The sequence below is a fragment of the Rhinopithecus bieti genome, unplaced genomic scaffold (assembly GCF_001698545.2).
Source record: "Rhinopithecus bieti isolate Rb0 unplaced genomic scaffold, ASM169854v2 scaffold_110, whole genome shotgun sequence".
NCBI classification, from domain to species: Eukaryota; Metazoa; Chordata; class Mammalia; order Primates; family Cercopithecidae; genus Rhinopithecus; species Rhinopithecus bieti.
This window is the reverse complement of record NW_016803311.1, coordinates 4,664,590-4,681,756: the sequence shown is the minus strand read 5'-3', so window position 1 is coordinate 4,681,756 and position 17,167 is coordinate 4,664,590. Positions and strand designations below refer to the sequence as shown.

General features: G+C 34.2%; 1 long non-coding RNA gene across 4 annotated transcripts in view; it reads right to left on the bottom strand.

Annotated features, from left to right (window-relative positions):
• Positions 1–4,282: 4,282 nt before the first annotated feature.
• LOC108530825 (uncharacterized) overlaps positions 4,283–17,167 on the bottom strand; it is a 103,038-nt gene continuing 90,153 nt past the window's right edge. For all 4 annotated transcript variants that reach the window (XR_001885977.1, XR_001885980.1, XR_001885982.1 and 1 more), the window contains 3 exons: positions 7,173–7,304; positions 6,599–6,681; positions 4,283–4,478 (listed from right to left, as the gene is read on the bottom strand). This is a non-coding gene — a long non-coding RNA (uncharacterized LOC108530825). The remainder of the gene's footprint in view (positions 4,479–6,598; positions 6,682–7,172; positions 7,305–17,167) is intronic.

Below are 17,167 nucleotides of genomic sequence, written 5' to 3'. Positions count from 1 at the left end.
TTTAGAAAATTATTTCATTAATCCTGCCTATGACCCTGTAAAGGAAGGAGATGACAAGTATGAAGAAATGTTCATAGCCTATTAGATCAATTCAAAAGTTGAACAAATCCAAGTGAAAAGTGCTTGCTACCCTCATAGTTATTCAATATCCTTAAAAATACATGCTTTGAATCTTTCAGAGGTGTTCCTCAGCTGGGTGCTTCTGGGAAAAGCAATCCAGCACAAAACTCTATATTTCAAAATGTCCTTATTTGAGGCCATATCACCCACAAGGATTTGGTTTCCATAGAGTTTTTCATCATGACTTGCCATATTAAGATGCTCTATTCTACACACCAACTGTTCTCTTTCTTCTGGTTGATGAATGCATTTCAGTAGTGGAAAAAAGTAATCCAAAAAAAATAAAATATTTGGGGGTCTTTATGTCTTAAAGGTAACATATATGTTGGTGCTCTAACTTGCCCATGAAATCAAACTATGGATTATTCCCTTGTTGTCTGTCATATGCCTTGGGAATGTGAACCCATACACAAATAAGAGCAAATGACATTATTTTTAATTTTATCTATTATTGAGATTATATTATGTTGAATATGTTACTATATAAAAACATGTGTGTGTTTTCAACAGTGCCTGGTAAGAATTTAGGCACAAAATAAGACAATAAATTTTGACCTTTTAGATCATGAGAGATAATCATCAGTAAATGTAATATTTTAAAATATTCTAATTTAAAAATAATCTTTCTCAATTTCCACTTTCATCAGGCTGTGCTCCTTCTGCAATACCTATAAGAGGTTCCTATTATCAACCTTCTGAAATCCAGCTATTTTGACTTATTCTTTCATCAGCTCAAACATGGACCACTAACCACATTTCTCAGGCTCCCCAACATATGTCTTTATACAGCCTAAGCAAACCCGCCTAATGCCATTCATAGATTAGGTATGTATTTATGGAAATACTGATCTTAACATGAAGCTCTTCTCACCTACAATTCCTGGCTTATCTTTTTCCACTATTTGATATTCCTTATTTTAGTAAAAACCTGGATTCAAGCTTCTTTTCTTTATGAAGTTTTCATGACTAAATCAACTGAAGGCTCCATTCATTCAAAAAATGTTTATAGGGTGCCCACTAGATGCAAGACACAATGCTAGAGACTCTGGGGCTTGTTTTGATAAATTAGTATCTCTTTAAAGGGGTATAAGATATAAATAGATAAAGCATAAATTAAGGTGTATTATATATATATTAGAATATATAAAATATTCACAGGTGCACACATACATGCACACTTAAGAATAACACAAAGAAGAAAATTTATATTACTGTAAGTAGTGTACTTTGGGAGGTTACATGGAGACATTTATTTCATGGGTGTATTAGGAAAGATTTATCTAGAAGATGTTTGCAGGAAAGCAGAGTATAACATGTAGGATTTGTATCTGTAGAAATAAGGTACTTGAGGGCAGATGTTTTGAGTTTTATGAAATGATGAACAAATTAGCTTGAATAAAATGTATACAGTTCACCCTGAACAACATGGGGATTTCCATACCAACCACAGTTTGTCAAAAATCCACCTACAACTTTTGACTCCTCCAAAACATAACCACTAATAGCCTACTGTTGAACAGAAACCTTACGAATAACACAGACAGTTGATTAACACATATTTTGTATGTATATAATGTATTCTTACAATAAAGTAAGCTTCTTTCATACTTCTTCTCCTCCCTACTCTGGCCTCTTGCTCTTCCTCCTTGCTGTTCCTGAGCATGCAACACAGACTAGGAACTTTGCACTCGCCCTTCCCTCTACCTAGACTACTTTCCCTGCATATTCACTTAACCACACGTTTTCCTCACTTATTTATTCAGGTCTCTGCAGAAATGTCACTTTATCCAAGAGATCTTTCCTGACTCCCTAAATAAACTGGCAATCTCCAGCATTACATCCTAGTTCTCTTATCTTGCTTTACTTTTCTCCATAGCCCTTGTCCTCCTCATTTGTTATATTTACTTGTTACGCGTCCATTGTATGTCTCCCCCATGAGCATATAAGCTCCATTAGGACAGGGAATTGTGCTAGAACTGCAACACTGAGCAAAACAAGTCCTTGTCCTCATAGAGCATACATGCTAATGGGGAAGACATAGAAGGACAGTGTCTAGAACATAGTAGGCACTCAAGAAATATCAGCTGGATTAATGAATAACGGAAAAAGCCAAAGAGCCTTTTCTAGTGAGTGAAATAATATTGCTACCTATATTAATCAAAGAACTTCAACAGAAGAACATAGTGAACGTATATTGGAAATTTTGATTTTAAATACTTTAAGACCCTATACTCTTGTGCTGTAGAAGGTATCCTGGAGGTAGGTGGTTTTATGGGAATGAAGTGTAGAAGGATGGTAACAAGAGGACTGTAATTTAAATTTAAGGTTTGATAAAATTGCCGAAGATACATAGAAAGCAAGACAGGTAAATAAACAGCATAATGTATGTACATGTAGGTAGCAGAAAGTTAACCAGAAGAGTCCATTTTCTTGGAAGCCATAAACGATTGTAAGAATGGTTTATTAGCTGTGTTATACATGGTAAATGATTGGTATCTAGAACTGTGAGATTACTGTGACTTTTTGAAAGGAAATATTTTTAAATAGCGTGTGAAGAGAACTAAGTTTTCAGGGTCCCAGCATGTCTTCAATAATGATAAATGGAAGCACCAAATATAGATTACACTAATAATTTCTTCATTCTTGTATTCAATAAATATGATTGAATGCATACTACGTGCATAGAGCAATGGGGATGATAAGATGGTATATAAAAATGAATCAGATGTGAATTCTTACTTTGTGAAAATCAATCAAAAAAACATGAATGCTCAGCAATGTATCCAAGTCTTAGCTAGACCCTGGGAATTAAAAGGAGAACATGGCTCTCCCTTCAATTGAACATTCATTCATTCAACAAACATTACTGTCTTGTTAAACTGGAAATGCAAGAAACAAAACATGATCCTTATTTATTTTCATAATAAGTTTCTATTTTCATAATAAGGAAGTTTCTATTTTCCTAATAAGGAAGGTCAGTGGATAAAAATAATTAAAATAAGGCATAATGGAGGAAAGAATTAACTTTTCCAATAATGATAAGTTTAAATATCCCTTTAGAGTTCAAGAGTGATGAAAAAGAATACATATAGAATTATGAGATTATGAGAGAACTATTGAAACAATTTTTTAAGATGAGATGACTTAAGCACATTTGTAAACTCTGAGAATGTATCCAGAGAAGGACAACCAGAGGGAAAAAAAGATAAAAATCATAAATGAAGCAATAAATTCTTTTAATCTATATTTATCTGTGGCTGATATAACCAGCCTTGAATTTATATGCTTGTAATTAAGGTAATAACTCAATATAATTCTAATGGTATATTGGCAAAACTTAATGTGCTTGATATTTACTTGTTGTGTGTTGACAGCTCCATCCACATATTATACAACAAATTTGAATGTTTAACATTGTTAATAAACGGGAATTTTGAGCTATCACATGGGGGCACTGTCTCCCAGACAACAGTTCAATGTCAATAGAGTCACCATTTTCATCTTTAAACAGTGTCATGTAATTATTTAAATATTTTATATCTTTTATATTTATTATTTCATAAAATTGAGTTTACAATAGAAAAGTGAAAGTAATGATACCAGTATAAAGAAAAGTAAGTCTTACAATTTTGATAAAATTGAGATAACTTTAATAAAAGAGATACAAATCAATAGAGAAAACAATGTGACAATTACCTACACTCAGAAACTCTGAAATTAGGTACATTAATTGGATATTTATGAGAAATAAGGAAAAAATGTTAAATGTACACAAAACACTAAAATATATGATTGATTTGTATTTACAAGACAGGCATTGTGGCAGAGGGGGGTCTTTGTGATAAGTAACTTTTCAGGAAAGAATCTTTCCTCTACATGAATATTTGAATATTTAATATTTTTAAATGTGTTCAAAATGCGTTGTGAGTTAAGGAGTTGCTTTTATTGTATATTAATTGCTATTTTCCGAAACTAATATTCCAAGGAACACTTCAGGTTGCAAATAGGTATACTGGAAAAGTGCTCTCTAGTAAATGAGGTTCAGAGAGTGTTGGGTTGTTCCCAGTTAAACAGAATCTTTGACACAAAGCTCAGAACTTTTGCTACGCAAATGTGCATTTTTATTCTCTAAGAACAGCATATTATGTATAATGGCCCCCAAGCTAATTTGACTACAGTCATATTTTTTAATCAAAGCACCTATTAACAGCTACCAGAACCAGTGATCTGCAAAATATGACTTGGAAAAGGTTCTACAGATTCTTTAGTAGAATTCTCATGGCCAGAATAATAGCAGAAAACGAACTCATAAGATTTCAAGCTGGAAGTGATCCTAGAGGTCATCTAGTACAATTTTCCTGCAAAAAAGAATCATTGAAAAGCACCTCTGAGAGATGATCATCAAGTTTTCTTTTAAGTGTATCTCTAGATAATACATTCTGTGTGAATCCTGTCTATTCTTAATAAATAGAATAATTTATTAAGACCACATATAACTCATGTGTCCTCATTCTGTTTGCTCCCTCTTCTGTATGACACTTCAAATATTCGAGGATAGCTTACATGTGTACTACTAGATTCTTCTAGATAAACACACCCCATTCTGACAATGTACCACATGTAAAGAAGTTATCAGATTCTTCCTTATTTCAGCTCTCTTTCCCTGTGTGCATTAGACACAGACAATGCCCCTTTTACAAGGCATTATTTGATAAAACATGATTCTTCAACTCCTCATTCTGAAATTTGCACACCGATATTAATTCTTATTTGGGCTCTGTTATTGGAGAAGTATGTTGCTGGCTGCTAGTAAGCTTGCTTATGATCAAGGAAAATGACAACTGTAGACGAACAAATTTCCACACTTATACCTACACAGTTAATTTTTTTTTTCATTTAAGTTACATGAGTAATTGCTCATCCTTACAGCCAAAATAATTCCATATTGTAGATGGCCTTGAAGAAATACAACTTTCTATCCCTCTGTAATGATCAAAGTGTTTGTTAGCTACAAAAAGATAGGCACTTGTTTCCATATCTGAAATAGCTGATTATTGGTGTTAAATGGTTGTTTGCTCCACTTTAGGCTTGTAAAGCAAAACAAAAATATATTTATATAATATGCATAGGTATATGTATTTCATAAGCATACGTATATACAAATATATTTTTAAATTTAAAAACAAGTAATAAACATTTACTCGACAAGATTTGTATTATTGAAAAAAAAATCAATTTCTATATTTCGATTGGGTTTTTCTTTCCCTCTTGCCGTCACCTAAAAATAAGAAGTCTGATTTTTAAATTCAGGACTAAGAGAACAATAGTCGGTGTTGCTTTGCTTTAAGCAGTAGAGTGTTATTTATAAAATAAGACTGAAGCAGGAAAAAATGTTTACTTTGGATGAGGGCCAACATATTTGCAGAAACTACAAAGATTTGCTCAATATTATATCATGAAATAATTATTTCTTTTATGCCCTTTAAATCCTCCTTTTGACAAAAATCATGGTTAATGAGATTGTGATGTTGCAGGAGTAGTGCAAAAACAATGTAGGTAAACGAGTAGAGAAATTAGTTCTGAAGTGTGGGATAATTGTAGAGGGCCTTGGGCAAAAAACAAAACATAGATGTGCAGGAGACATAGCGCATCTTGTCTTCACTTGTCTTTGTTAGTGCAAGTGAAAAGGTTAATGCCGTACGGTTCCATCAACACAGAGTGAGGAACTGTGGCACCTTTGAATTCTAAAGTTACCCACAGTGTTTCTGATTTAATTCCTTTGAGAATAGTACTATTTACAAGTTTGCTCAGGAATATGTCAATTAACCATGTGCTCCTGGTCTTGTACAGTCAATCTCTCTGCCTCTCTGTGTGTGTGTGTGTGTGTGTGTGTGTGTGTGTGTGTGTGTGTGTGTGTCTTTCTCTCGTGATAGAGAAATTGTTTATCAAATCACTATCACATGGAATGATTCACTGTTATTTGAAGCTATCTTTTGATTGGAAGAAAAATTGTCAGATGCACACTGGGCCAAAGCATTAAGTCTTCTCCAGGCTCCAGATCATCAAATATTACATTCTCACATGTGTCCTTAAAACCTAAAACCTCAGATAATCTTTGGCACGTTTGAGTTTTCTGCCCCAATATATTGTAGCTAGTGTTTGCATCAGTAGCTTTCAATATTCTAACAAAATGTGCCATTTTAAAGTATCCAAATACCAATATGTCTGTATGTGCATGTGTGTACAGGCACTATGTTATTCTAGACATTTAGCCATCAGGTAGCAGCTTTATTTACCCTTCTTGCTTCAGTTTCCTGTTTCTACACCTTTCCTCTTTGCTAGCACCCACTCTATCCTCAAAACGTCTTCTCTGCATGTCCCCCTAACCTTTTATTACTATCCAGTTTCTTCTACTACCATCCCTCTATCCTTCTACAACTCATCCCCACTTTGATTGATTTGGTCTCATCTGATTCACCTTGGTACTTTGGCTCTTCTTTCACATTCTTGAGCTCTGCTAGTTGGAGGTTCATTTAAATATCCTTCCAATCTTCTGGGTTACTGATGACAAAATTAAAAAAGGAAACTTTTTGTGGAAAAGTGAATAATTGAATGGAATGGGGAAAGAAAGATTATAACCGGGGGGACTGTAGTGAGGTCACTCCTCTCCCCTTTCTCTATGCTTCTGAATTGGAATTCATTTATTCTGAAGTTTGAAAAACCGAAAATTCCCACTGGGGTTACAATGTCCTGGAGCATGATGTGTACTTTCTGCCAAGAATTCTGATTCAAGTGTGATTGAGAAACTTTGAAAGCCTCTTGATAGTTTTTAACAATGTGGTAAGAAGTACTGACTCGGCCCTTAGACAATTCTTAGAGACTCAAGAGAAGTGGAAAGGAACAGTCTGGATCTTTATTACTGTAAAGAATATGGTCTTATGTTATTATAAAGGGAATGTAATTTTTATTACCTCCTATTATTTTTTTTTCTCAGGTGAATGAATAATATTCTAGTAGGAACAGATTTCCATCATTCTCAGGTTAACACTTACCCACATCATCTTAGTTGTCAGGAGGTAACAGGCTAGGGTCATCTTCTTGGATTCTAATCCTGGTTGCATTGCACTCTGGCCATGTCACCTTGGGTCAACGTCATACCTCTCTGAGCTTTAATTTCTTTATCTCTATAATGGGGATAATAATAGTAACTACATTATAGGTCTATTAGGAGGATTAAATAAGTTAATATCTATTAAATGCTTATACTAGGGCCTGACACAAAGTTAAGTATTCAATAAATGTTCATCACAATTTTCTCTAATCATATGAGTAATTGTTCAACACCTTCCCATATTAATAGCGAATAAGAAATTCAGCTTCTAAAACATCCAAATCCTGCCCTGATGGTTAGCTCTCAACTATTGAAATACTGTAGTCAATATTCTTCATTTCTAGTAATTTTCCCACATTTTTACCTTAAGCCTTTACATGCAGCAACTTTCCTCTTCCCATCCATAGAAGATTACTAGGCCTTTCCTTTAAATTGGAGTCAAAATTGCATCTTTTTCTAATGATGAATGTAGGTTTAGAAAGAGTGAGTTTTGAAACTGGCACCAAGTGCTAGAGGTGCTCCTCCAGTCAAGTTCAGTCACACTCTTCAGAGCATTTTTTGCAACTTAGTGTCTTCATTGTAACTTGAGTCTAATATTACATAACTCACAGGATATTCTGAGCTGCACACACACACACACACACACACATATATATATACACACACAATATTTATATATAAAATATTTCTACAAAATAGTCACAGATAAATGTTGGTACTACACTGCTATACCCAATTCACATCTTCTCTGGACCTCAATTCCTATTTAGACAAGGCACAATGGTGAAATGATGTGAATATTCATTTTGCAAGTATATGTTGAAGATTATATATTAATGTATAATCATTTTCACATGATCATTACAACATTTTAAATCTTTCTCCACATAATTCTAATACATGTTGGAATTCTTTTACATAAAAGTTCACATCTATATTGATTAGTTGTATATGGTCCAACTCGTTTAGGTAAGTGTAGCCCTTTTTTAACGACCAAAATTAAAAAGACCAGCACATCAGGTATGGCAACCAAATAAATCTTCACTAACTTAACCAGAGAAAATACATTGAAAAGAGAAACAAATCAAGCAGAAATTATGCAGATCATGAAAAGGATGTCATGGAAGGAAGAAGCTATGTCAATTCTGGAAGAATAGAAAGAGAAAGATTTTAAGATTTTAAAAGTGTTAGGTGTGCTTAAAATGACTGACAGAGTCAGGGCAATGACAAAATATAAGTGAAGATAGGAAGTCAACAGGTATTAACATACAAGTTTTTTCTTTTCAGTTTCTTTTAAATGTATTTTTAATTGACAGATAATAATTGTAGATATTCATGAGGCACATAAGATATGTTTCAATACTTATATAGTGATCAGATCAGGACAATTAACACATCTATTTCATCATGTCAAACATTTATCATTTTTTTGTGTGTTGGGAACATTCAATAACCTCCTCCTAGTTATTTGAAACCACATGTTATTAACTATAGTGATCCTACAGTGCTAGCAGACTAGAACTTATTCCTCCTATGCAACTGTAATTTTGTATGTTTTAGCAAATCTCTCCCTATTCCTCCCTCCCTTCCCCCTACATTTCCAGTCTCTGTTATCGTCTGTTCTACTTCTTACTTCTATCAGATAAACTTTTTTAGCTTCCACATATGAGTGAGAACATGCAGCATTTAACTTTCTGTTCCTGGCTTATTTCACTTAACATAATGTCCTCCAGTTTTATCCATGTTACCAGAAACAACAGGATTTTATTCTTTTTATGGCTGAGTAGTATTCCATGGTGTGTACATACCATATTTCTGTATCCATTCATCTGTTGCTGGACACCTAGGTTGATCTTGGCTATTGTAAGTAATGCTGCAATAAATATGGGAGTGCAGATGTCCCTTTAATATAATGATTTCCTTTTCTGTGGACAAATGCTCAGTAGTGAGATTGCTGGATCATATGGTAATTACATTTGTAGTTTTTTGAGGAACTTCCAAATTGTTATCCAGAATGGTTGTATTAGTTTATGTTCACACCAACAGTGTCTGAGTTCCCTGTCCTCTGCATCTTTGCCAGCATGTTATTTTTTGTCTTTGTGTTAATAGTCATTCTAACTGGGGTGAGATGATACTTAATTGTAATTTTGATTTGCATTTCCCTGATGATCAGTGATGTTGAACATTTTTCATAATTTATTTGTTGGTCTTTTGTACGTCTTCTGTTGAGAAATATCTGTTCAGATTATTTGCCCATTTTTAACTTAAATGTTATAATTTTTTGCTGTTGAGATGTTTCCGTTCATTGTATATTCTGGATATTAATCTCCATTCAGATGAGTACTTTTCAAATATTTTCTCCCATTCTTTTCACTCACTTGTTTTGTTCTTGTTTTTGCTGTTCAGGAGATGTTTAATGTGATGTAATTCAATTTGTTTGTTGCTGTTGTTGTTGTTGTTGTCTGTGCTTTTGAGGTCTTATTCATAAAATTTTTTCTCAGACCAGTGTGTTGAAACATTTCCCATATTTTCCTCTAGTAATTGTATTTTTTTAGATCTTACATTTAGGTATTTGATTCATTTTGAGTTAATTTTTGTATGAAGTGTGAGGTAGGGTCTAGTTTCATTCTTCTGTATAAGGATGTTCATTTCCCAGCACCATTTACTGAAGAGACTGTCCTTTCCCCAATGAGGGTTCATGGTACCTTTATCAAAAGCCATGTGGCTGTAAATATATGGATTTATTTCTGTATCCTCGGTTCTAATCCTTTGATCTGTATGTCTTTTTTATGCCAGTACCATGCTGTTTGGGTTAAAAGAGTTTTGTAGTATATTTTGAGGCTTGATAGTGTGATGATTCCAGCTTTATTATTTTTGCTCAGGATTGTTTTGGCTATTTGGGGTCTTTTGTAGTTCCATACAAGTTTTAAGATTTTTCTTCTGTTTCTGTGAAGAATATCATTGGTATTTTGACAGCAATTACATCAAATCTGTAGATTGCTTTTAGTAATATTGTTTTTTGTTTTGTTTTGTTTTGTTTTTTATTGAGACGGAGTCTCGCTCTGTCGCCCAGGCTGGAGTGCAATGGCGCAATCTCGGCTCACTGCTAGCTCCTCCTCCCGGGTTCACGCCATTCTCCTGCCTCAGCCTCCTGAGTAGCTGGGACTACAGGCGCCCGCCACCACACTCGGCTAATTTTTTTTGTATTTTTAGTAGAAACGGGGTTTCACCGTGTTAGTCGAGATGATCTCGATCTCCTGACCTCATGATCCGCACGTCTCGGCCTCCCAGAGTGAATATTGTTATCTGAACAATATTAATTCTTTTAATCCACTAGCATTGGTTGTCTTCATTTTTCATTTTCTTTTCATTTTCTTCATCAGTGTTTTGTAGTTTTCTTTGTCAAGGTCTTTTACCTTTTTGGTTAAATTTATTTTTCTCTCTCTCTCTATCTGTGTGTGTGTGTGTGTGTGTCTGTTGTAAATAGGATTACTTTCTTTTTCAGCAAGTTCATTGCTCGTGTATAGAAATGCTACTAATTTTTGTATGTTAATTTTGTATCCTGCAACTTTAATAAATTCATTTATCAGTTCTAACAGTTTTTAGATAGAGTCTTAGGTTTTTAAATATGAAATCATATCATCTGGAAACAGGGACAATTTGACTTACTCCTTTCCAATTTGGATGCCCTTTATTTCTTTCTGTTGCCTAATTGCTCCAACTAGTACTTCTAGTACTATGCTGAATAAGAGTAGTAAGAGTTGAAATTCTTGTTTTATTCCAGTCCTTAGATGAAAAGTTGAATTTTCTTCATTCAGTAAGATGTAAGCTTTGGGTTGAACTAGGCTGACAGACTTTTACTTGAGCCAGGTTTCTTTAGAGACTAGTAAACATTCATTGATCTCCCTTCTATATTTTCATTGACCTCTCAATCCACTGCATAATGACATCTGCCTCCACATTTTATTGAAAAGTCTTGCTCTAAGGTCACTAATGGCTACCTCACTGCAAAATTAAATCAATGACCTTTTAAAATGTTTATTTTGTCCACATTTACTAACTCTTTTTTTTGCATTTAACATAGTGAATATTCTTGAAAATTTTCACTCCCTTATTTCCATGGAAATCTTATTTTTTTATTTTCCAGTATCTCTGGCATTTCAAACCATTGTATCCTGGTCTCTCCATGAGCTCTACCCTTCATGATCCAATCACACTGATCCAATAGCACACTAATCTTCTTCTACATGTTTTCCTTGAGTAATCACCTCCACTCTAATGACATTTATCCTCTTATGTATTGAGGACTTCAATAATCTATATCAGGGCCAGCAAACAATGGCTGGTCAGTTGGATTTCACTTACAGCTTGTTTTTGTAAATAAAGATTTATTAGTACAAGCCATGCCTATTCATTTATGGTGGCTTACTTGCTACCAAGGCAGAGTTGAAGAAAATATTTATTATCTGGCACTATACAGAAAAAAATTCAACATCTTAGCTCCATTTTAAGATGACGTTTTCAGGCTAATATAACATGTTATTTAAAGGACATACACATTTCGATGTAATGGAAGTAGCTAAATCCAGATTTTCAAACCTTCTTTTCTTGCTCCACTCTTATTTTCTCTTATTAGGTATCTATATTTAGCAAAAACAGAAACTTGGGAATCATTCTAGATTTTGCTCTTTCCTTCATCTCACAATAAGTTGATCACCAAGCCTTGATCAATATCATTTTTAAAAATAAAATCTTCCATGTCTATGACCACAGTCATAATTGAGACTCTTAGCTGAACTTCTCACGGCTATAGGCAAAGGCTTTCCATTCAAAATAGGCTGTGTGTCACTTATCATTTCTCCAGTTAAAGGACATGTTCTTTATCTTGTCCCCCATAATAATCTAAGACTCAAGTGAACTAAGCCCCATCAAAATTTTTCTGTGTGGATACCCACAGTGTTTCAATGATTCAGGACTTTTGTAACTCCTAATCATAGAGTGAGATATTAATTCCCACAAAGTTGTCACCATGGTATAGAAAGGAAAGCTCAGTGTCTGCACTGGTGAGTGGAACTTGATTGTGGTGGAACATACTTCCAGTGAAAATATAATACTATTAACACTTAAGTTAGGGATGCCAACTATCTGGTAGAGTCAGGAAAACCTTTGCAGCGGAAATGGCATCTAAAATAAGTCTTACAAGATAAGAAATTGCCAGTCCAGTAAATGCAATGCATTCTAGGCAATCAAGAAGACTTATGAAGGCTAGAATGAAAGGAAGACCTGTACATATTTGGAGAATGGCAAGCATCCTATAAGATTGACACAAGGGCTGGTTGGGGTATTTGCAAAGAGGTAGGCTAGAAAGAAAATATAAGTCTCGATATGAACGTTTTGTTCTGCTTTGTTTTTACCTCCATGCTTGAATGATTAGACTCATAATAAAAAATAATGAGAAAGCCGAATTTCGAATGTGGTGATATACAGAACTAGCATTTATAAGAAGGATTTGTAGTGACAGATTATGGGCAACAGCACATCACACAGTGAAGAAAATAATAGTCACAGGCCAAATTAAGATTATTACAATAATTTGTTAAAAGAAGTTACTTGACTAAATGAAGTCATTGTCCACGGGAGCAAGTAGAAGGAGCCAGGTTCAAGATACAATTCTGCAATGAATCTACAAGATTTAGTTCAAAGTGTGTGACAGCTGCAGAAGAGGAAAGTAAGTAAGGGACACAGCAGACAAAAGCAAGCAATAGTGCTGTTAATTAAGAAATTAACCTTCCACAAAAGGAAGAAAAGATTTTGGGAGCAGAAGAATGAGTTTATTTGGGGATATGTTAAACTTGAAATGACAGCACAATGGAGATAGCACATGAAAATGTCCAGGAGACAGTTGGAAATACTAGAGTGGATCTCATAGTAGAAATAAGAATATTAAGGAATCAGTTTGGGGACAAACTTATCCAACCACTAGTTTGTCCCTGTTCCTGAAACACTAGCATTAAGTTTTTTTTTTTTTTTTTTGAGAGAAACCACACATATTCTTAATAAATTCACTGTTAAAATGCTAAGCTGTTGTAAGAGTAATATATTAATTAATTCACACTCATAGATTATCTTGGATTTTTTTACTGGCAGAGTTTAGATATTTAATGAAGGCTTTAAAAACACAGAATCTAGGACAGAGAGTATGGTACATAAAGAAAAAAATAAGTCAGAAATACGAGGTACTACCAGGCAAGATGAATATGACAGCATCCCAAAATAGAAAGGCTGAGCATGGTAGGGGGTGAAGGGAAGGGCGCAGACAAACTGGGAAGAAGGTCAGAAAAAAGTGAAGAAGGAAGGTAAAGCAAGGCCAAGTCTAGTCATTTCCAGTTATCTGAAATGTATCAATGTGTTCTTTTTGTTTTTATCATAGCTGCTTAAAAAAAAAAAAAAAAAATGCCATTAGAAAGACAGCCTATGATACGCTTGTGCTCTAACATTCAAAAATGAAAAGCAACCAGTCCAGTCCTCCTATTAATTCTTTCAGTTTTATTATATATATCGAATAAGGATTTTTTAGGGAGAAATGTTTTATAGTCAAGTTTTAAAGTAAAGCAGAAGGCTCTCCAAACATTGCTTTAATACACAATTCATTGCATTTTAGTTCCTAACAAATACTTTAAAATCCCATAGCTATTTTTTCTTTTCTTTTTTTTTTTTTTTGAGACGGAGTCTCACTCTGTCACCTGGGCTGGAGTGCAGTGGCTGGTTCTCAGCTCACTGCAAGCTCTGCCTCCCGGGTTTACGCCATTCTCCTGCCTCAGCCTCCGAGTAGCTGGAACTACAGGCGCCTGCCACCTCGCCCGGCTAGTTTTTTGTATTTTTTAGTAGAGACGGGGTTTCAGCATGTTAGCCAGGATGGTCTCGATCTCCTGACCTCGTGATCCGCCCGTCTCGGCCTCCCAGAGTGCTGGGATTACAGGCTTGAGCCACCGCGCCCGGCCCTAGCTATTTTTTCTTAATAACTTTTTCTATATATGCATTTTCTTCAGCCCTTAAGAGATTAGGGAAAGGGTTAGATAATAACCATTTGATTGCACCAGTCTGATGTTTCCTGAATCAACAACTGATACTTGAATGCTCAAACTATAAGGAAATACTTTATGTGATTATGTTCATTTACAAATTGTGCCTTGTTGCCTTCCATGCTTTCAAATGTTTCCTTCATTGGCATATTTAGAAATATAATATTGATAGAAATAAGCATGAATTTGGCCCCTTTTGGAGATTACTATATGGAGAGGGGATGGGAATGGAGGGAGCAAATACCAAAAAAAAAAAAAAGAAGAAGAAGAAGAAAGAGGTCTTGTGAAGGAGAAAAGCAGACAAATAGTATTTAGATTAGTTATTCAAATTTTTCAATTTTGTCTCCTAATTGGTAAGTTATTATGTGCCAATCATTTTATATTTTTATTTATTCAACTTATCAGTAAGGATGTATTAAACTAAGTACTAACTCTTGGTTTATCCCATTAAAGTTTACCTTCAAAAATCTGTGACAAGGTATATATATTTGCATATATACATATATATTTGTATTGTATACACATGCATATATAAGTGTATATGCATACATTTGTGTGTGTTCTTAATGTTAAGGCATCTGATGGCATAAGGAAAAATATAATTTATAATTTGAGATCAGAAGCATAATTTAGATAATACTTAATTGTATTTTTCTTGTAAAGTATTACTTATGAGTGTGTATGTATGTATATACATATATATTTATACACACACATATATATAAAAGGCCACAGGGTATTATATATATAAAGCTTTACAATTTATTTTCTGGTGATAATGTGGACTTCAATGCATTCCTGAAAGCTACGATGCTTTTTATGTCATTAAGTTTATATGGTATTTTTATGCTGCCTTGTTTCAGGGAAGCTAAGGATTATATTTTTTCCGATTCTAGTATCTTTTATTTGGAATGTTAGTTATAGTTGATGGGAGCATTTTTTTTTCTTCTTAGTGATACATAAGTGTGTCTCAAAGTTTTAGAGTCAATAAAATCCTATATTAATTTATTTCATTTCTTTGAAAGTAGAGAAAATAATGTGGAATCATAACAGTTAAAAGAATATCCCTCTTTTATTATGGGTAAACAGGAATGTATTTTGGGCATTATGTTTTTCATCTAAGTTTGTGTAAACCTTGCCAGAACTATGCAAGGAAACAAGGAACCCATTTCAAAAAAATTTTCTGAGGTAGTAGTCATTTTATGTAACACAAGATGAAAATGTAGGGACGGGTCAGGTGAGTAACATGTCATCTAAGGTCATCACCCCAGTCACCAGCAAAGCCATTCAGCCAGTTCTGAGTCAATTCAAACTCTCATACACCCACACATTGTGATTTTTGTCTTTTCTTCTTCCTTCAGCTCTCTCATGACACCACACAGGCTTTATCAAGATTTTTCTTTGCTCCTTTGAGTTTTCTCTGCTTACACTGCCAGCAGTAACCATGATGGAAGGATTGTATGACGACAGCTACTTTTCTTGTCTGGATGGAAATAAGAATGTCGTCTAATCCTATGCACAAGTATTATAGGCAAGTTTTACAGGTTTTAAGTAATTTTCTTTCTCTGTTCTTAGTGTTTTCTTAATCTATTACAATTTACTTTTTGGTAGATCCTTTGATCTCCTTTAGAGATTTGGGAATATACACTCCATAAAAGAACTGCTGAGGAAGGCAACTCAAGAGAACATTTTAGGAACCAAGAAATCTGTCCGCTGAAAAATGTACAATGGGAAAACAACAAATGAGGCATTATCCGGTGTCTTCCGTATATATGAAGGGAGGGACAGCAAAATTATGATTGCTCAGATGGTTCTAAGGGAAAATCAGTGAGTGGATTCCATTCAAAAGAGCTTGAACTAAGTAATTCCAGACTGATAAAATAGCACATCATGATTTTAATTCTCACTTTACAAAGTTTTATTTCACAAAGAAATTTATAAATGGTATCTTTATCTGGAAACAAACATTGACATTTTGCTTGTAACTCACATTATTGGAAGATGGTGGAAAATAAATGCACAGCTAATATACTGAAGAGTGCTATTAAGTGGAAAGCAATCAATATAAAAGATGGCATACCAAAATTATGTATTAAATCAAATTTGATTTTCAAAGTTAGAACATATTTTTAAGGATATATATATGCCATGTTATATAAATATTTATTTTTATAATAAATCACACACTCAACCTTAGAAACTTTGATTCTGTTATCAGTGCAGCTTCTCTTTAAGTGAAAATTTATTTCTGGTTTCACTTTTACCAGTTGAAAATATAATATTAGTATATCCAGACATGCGTCCACACTTATTCCATGCCAGAAGCAAAGTATGAGAAATTAAAAACAGCAGGGCAGCATTCTGTTATGTGACATAAAGAATGACATCTCTCCTGGGTATGTTTTTAAAATAAAATTTGATGGATGCTAAAGAAATATTTAGAAGATCCCACTCGAGTATAATTAGAAAGGACTTAGGTGGTGAGTGAACCAGGGCCAGTGAATGGAAGGGCACAATCCTGGTAAACATTGGTTCAGTCCCATAGTTTCTAACACAGGGCTCATGGATCAACTTATGTTGAAATGTTTCACATATGGCAGACACATACACGTCTGTAATGTTTGTCTTTACAGGATGACTTTGATTTTGTAATACAGTTTATACATAGCCAGGCTCTTGAGAACACTCAAAATCTGTGCTAATCAAAACTTAGGTGGTTGCTTGAGCTGGAGCTAAGCATAATCCTCAAAAAGGGGCTCCCCACACTGTGCTCCACTTTTCCTCTTAGCCTGTTCCCCTCGACGAAATGGTAAGAGTTCAGCTGACAACAGGGTAAACAGATTATTGTGTTATT